The 5267-nt window shown below is 40.7% G+C and overlaps 1 pseudogene; it reads left to right on the top strand.

The window, feature by feature from the left end:
* The first annotated feature begins 3334 nt into the window (after nucleotides 1–3334).
* LOC106736044 (zinc finger protein 165 pseudogene) lies at nucleotides 3335–5024 on the top strand (annotated as a pseudogene).
* Nucleotides 5025–5267: the final 243 nt, after the last annotated feature.

The following is a 5267-nucleotide window of genomic DNA, read 5'->3' as shown; positions in this document are numbered from 1 at the left end:
AAAGATGAGTCACTTTTAAAAAGTGGTTTTGTTTCCTGTGTTCTGGATAATGCATTTGAGAATGGAGTTTCCAGCCTCACCCATAACCCCATTGTGAAATCAAATTGAATGACTCTCTGCTCTTAGAATGATCGCTCATTCAAATGCATTCAATAAATAAAGCCCAAACACAATGAGGCGCTTTTCCTAGAGCATCCCAGAGAGCTAGGGCCTGGTCTCTCTCACTGTATGAAGCTAAGATTGAAGTAAATAAAGCATTCACCCACACTACATAATACATAGTGACTTATTGTCTAGTAAGCTCTTACATGTACATTATCTCATTTGATCCTCACAAGGACCCCATGATAAGATGCTGTTGGTTTATTTTCCCATTTAATGGACAAGGAATCTAGAACTCAGAGTTATCAGTGATTTCCCTGAAGTCACACAGTAATCCAAGAGGAACTTTAAATCTTCTCTACTTCCTCCTCCTTCAGAACAGGAAACGTCTTAAATATAAAATAATATAATAAGTAGAACAATTATTGAGACTGGGCAGAAATATTTAATTTACTCAGATGCACCTTTGGTGATTTTGTAAATACTGAGGAATTCATTTTCCACCTTCTGCAATTCTTTGAATTCTGCCCTGGACAAAAGGTCATCCAAATATGATCCTTGTTCAGAATTATGGAAATGTATGCAGCCTAACGGAATATGGGCCAAATGTGGAGTAAAAATATCCATGTAACTCCCAGTGCCATTTACTCTTGCTGCCTCAAATCCTTTTTGAAATTAGGCAGGTTGTAAATCATAAAAAAATATAAAAATGCAAACTCTTGTCCTAAATTCAATTATCATATATCAGAAGGGGTCATGAGTGCAGTAGATTGGAGAATTAGTAAAACAAGACTGAAATAGATATGGTGGGCACACCCGAAAGAAAGAGAGAAACAGAGAGAGGTTTTGGGAAAAAAAAAATAGTGAGCAAAAGAAAGAACTTACATCTACAACTTACATTTACAGAACATACTAACAATTTTCTGAAAAACAATAGAAAATGCAATTTTCTCCAAATCAACATCCTTTCAGCCTCTAGTCCTGATCAGACAGAAGGTACTGTAGAGAAAAATTAGAAGACAGAAGATCAACTTCTCTTAAATCAATCTAAGGTCAGAACTGTGCAAAACAGTACCTACAGATAGAAGAAAAATTTAAAAAGAACACCAAAAGCCTTGTCTTCATAGAGAGAAAGGATTAACAGAAGTAGGGAATGGCTTCAGTTTCTAATATGGTCTCGCAAACACCATTTCTAAAGCAATCAGAATCAGCTTTCTCTTTACTTCATTAAAGCTCTCCTTTGCTTCATCTTTACCATGGCTGTGGGGTCATCTATGCAGAACAGATAACTGGAAGCTCCGGATGGCTCCAGATCTACCACACTGGCTCTTTCCTATGTCCTACTACTGAGACACTTGTTGGTTCTCAGGAAATTTTTCCTCAAAATGTCTAATTCATTTCTCAGCTAAATTATGGTATATCTATCCATCTGTGTATAATTGTTAATAGCCTCATAGTTCCTCCTATTTCTTTATATCTCCTGTTTTGTGAGTCATGGAATGGGGAATACCATGCTTGTATCAGTTGATATCAGAGGCACTGCATTCTTCCATATGCTCCTATGAACTAACTCGTATAATTAAATCATCAAAAGAACCAAAGAGTCTTACTTGTCTCTGTTAAAAGCAAGAGACAGGGGACCAGCAAATGAATTTCCACATAGTCAACCATGGTTCAAGCCCTGGACCTGCCAGCTTGAAACATGCTGGGCACCTGTGAGTGCATGCCCAAAATCCCAAGAGAAAAATGGAGGAGAAGGGATTGCAGCGTGGCCATCCCCCATGGAGAGAGGGTGATTTCTCACTTTCTGTCTTTTTCTGTCTTTCTGGTGAGCACACACACTCTATATCAAAAATCTCTCTTAAAAAAAAAACAAAAACAAAAACAAAAGGCAAGAAACAGAAGAGTTTATTCTTCAAAAGTAAGGTGACTCTTTTCCAAGGTTAATTATCTGGTGTTTCTAGGTAGCAGGAAATATATTTCTAGCAATATTTATACTTTCAGGCTTGATTTTAAAAAATAAAAAATAATATCTTTGCTTATGAACCAGGCTTTACAATACTTTGCATCAAAAGCCATGTTGGAGTTTTAAAAGCCATTTTAAGTGTTATGACCAGTGGCTTCAGGACTGAGGTTTTGTTCAGATGGCACAAACCTTTGTTGTTGATTGAAACCTGGCTCACTGCCTCTATACATCTAAATAATTAGAAAAAATACATTTAAATGAGAAGCAGATGCTGTTTCCATTACTATTTTCACTGTACAGAATAAATAAAAGCTTTCATCTCTGCATTTAGTCTTTGGATATGGTGCATACCACATGAGTCATTATTTAAAGTATAAGGTATTCCTTTCACAAAAGTGAGGGAAGTAGGGAACTTCTGGGATACTCTCTCCTCCAAAACGCTTTATGCTCCTGAAAAACTCAACAGAGTTATTCACTCTCCTTTATTCCTTCACATGCTTCCATGTCTGGTACAAAGCCAGTAGAACCAAATAAAGTGGGGACGGCTGGTGCTGAATGCAAGGAGGGCAAGCCCTGCTAGAGATAGGTAGTTTGTCACTGGCAACAGTCAATAAATATACTGCCGATACATAATGTTCATCTTATCAGATACAACACTAATTAAGAAGAAACTATAGGAGTCTGGGCTTGGGGGAGTCAATGCCCGGTGCTGAATCCTCTGCAAATATCGTCCCTCCCTGGCTCCCTTCAGGATTACAGCTGCCTCACGCTGGCCAGACTCCAGCTGGAGCTAGCCACTGACCCCGGAGAGTATCTGCACCCATGTGTTGCAGGAGAATATGAAACCTTAAGAAAAAATAATAATGCGTGGCTTTTTGTTTTGTTTTGTTTTTATAAGTGCTTTTGCTTTAGGCACCTGAGCTCACAGGGGTGGGGGTGAGGAGGGTAGGACAGAGACAGTGAGAGAGTAAGTGAGAAATCACCCCCGGGGGCATAACCATGACTCACCTCACACAATCCCTTCTCCTCCATTCTACTTCTGGGATCTTGGGCACCTAGGTAGAGCACCTCATGCAAGTTTCAAGCCACTGGGTCTGGGACTTGAACCGCAGCCAGCCAACTGCTAGCCCTCTAAACATCATGGAACACCAGTCAACTGAGGAGGAAAACGAAGCAAACAATTGAAGATAATACATGGTGGAGAATTCTTGAAACTAAAGAAGATCCATCTCAAAGTATAAGTGGAGTTTCTGTTTATATCCCAAGATGGGAACAGAATCAAAGAAATCGGCAGCTCAGAACTTTCTAGAAGATGAAGGACCTCTAACAGTGAAGGTAGAAGAGGAAGAGTTTACCTCAAAACAGGAAACTTGCTTACAGAAAAGTGATTCCCTGGGACCAGCAGTTAGCATAATGGCTATGTCGCTGAACTCCCATGTAGTTGACCGCAGTTCAGTCCTGGATCCAGTGGCTTAAAGTCATGCCGGGTGCATGTGCGTGTGTGCCCAAGATCCCAAGAGAAGAATGGAGGAGAAGGGATTGTGGCGTGGCCATCCCCCAGGGGGGTGGTTTCTTGTTTTCTGTCTCTCTGTCTCTCTGGCAAGCACACGTGCCCTGTAGCAAAAACCTCTCCAAAAAGAAAGAAAAGTGATGCCCTCAAGCAGGAGCTTGGCCTACAACCTTTTCAGCAGTTGTGCTACCAGGATTCCACTGGCCTCCAGCAAGGTACAGAATCAGCTCCAGGGGCTCTGCTGTCAGTGACTGCAGCTCATGGCCCACAGCAAGGAAGAGATCCTGGGGCTGCTGGTACTAGAGCAGTTCCTGAGCATTCTTCCCAGGGAGCTCCAGGCCTGGGTGTTAGGGCAGCACCCGGAGAGTGGAGAAGAAGCAGTGACCATACTAGAATATTTGGAGAGAGGCACCGATTAAGCAGTTCTTCAGGTTCCGGCCCACCAGCATGGTGGAAACGCTCAGGAAGAAAGTGTCACTGGACCAGCACTTGTGGAGACCAAGGCCCACTGTGGTTTATTAGAACCCCAGCTCCTACAAGACTGTGATGATGAGAGTGAAAACAGTAGTTCTATGACAAAGCTAAACATTTATGAGAAAATGAACTTGCTTAAAATTATATCAGGAAGAACCTCAGGACACATTTCAGAAGGATCTAATGAGCCTTAAGTCACTTCTGAGTTTGCAGGCAAGGGTAAAGAGGTAAAGGAATAATGAACCAGCGGAGTGTGGAACACTATCATGTAGGTTTGGTAAAATCCTCACTCACAAAAATGGACTCACATATAAAACAGTGAGGCATAATAGATATGAAAGAAGCCTAAATCTGAACTCAAATGAACTCATACACCAGAAATCTTATGAACATGGTACCTGTGATCAGAGGTTCAAATGGAATACAGGTTTTATTCAACATCAAAGAAATTATGCTGGAGAAAAAAAATCACCAATTTGAAAAATATTTCAAGAACTCAAACTTTATTAAACATGTAGCAATTTTTAGTGGAGAGAAAACCTATCAGTGGAGTGAGGATGGGAAAGCTTTCAGGCACAGTTCAAAACTCACCAGGCATCAGAGAATCCACACTGGAGAGATACCCTATGGATGTAATGAGTGAAAGAAAGGCTTTGGGGGGAGCTCAGATCTCATACATCGGCAAATACACACTGGAGAAAGACCCTGTGGCTTCCAGGAATGTGGAAGAGCATTCAGCCTGAATTCCCATCTTATCCTGTAACAGAGAATTCACACCAGAGAGACACGCAATGAATGTAGCAAATGTGGGAAAATCTGGTAAGTGCACATCTGACTGGATTCCTGAGAATCCACACTGGAGAGAAATGCTGTGAATGCAGTGAGTGTGGGAGAGTCTTCCATCAGAGTTCACACCTTAGTCAAAATAAGAGAATTCATATGAGGGAAAAATTTACTAATGTAAGAAACTAAAATTCATACAGAAGTGCTAAGGAAATAACTGAAAAACATTAGATCAAAGCAAATATTGGGTGAGATGATAAACTGGGAGAAAAAAAAATGTAAGAAACTATACCAAGGTCAAAGAAAATAGAGGACAAGACATCACGGGGTCCTTTGAAATGAAGGGTAGTTTCTTCAGCTTCCTTGTCTGTTGCTGTGTCAACACTAGAAGGTACAGTACATTTTTAGTTTCTTTTCTCAGGTAGAAAGTGA

This window comes from Tupaia chinensis, unplaced genomic scaffold (genome assembly GCF_000334495.1).
Source record: "Tupaia chinensis unplaced genomic scaffold, TupChi_1.0 Scaffold000622_1, whole genome shotgun sequence".
Lineage (NCBI taxonomy): Eukaryota > Metazoa > Chordata > Mammalia > Scandentia > Tupaiidae > Tupaia > Tupaia belangeri.
Note: the sequence above shows the minus strand (reverse complement) of the source record. Positions and strands in the feature narration are given on the sequence as shown.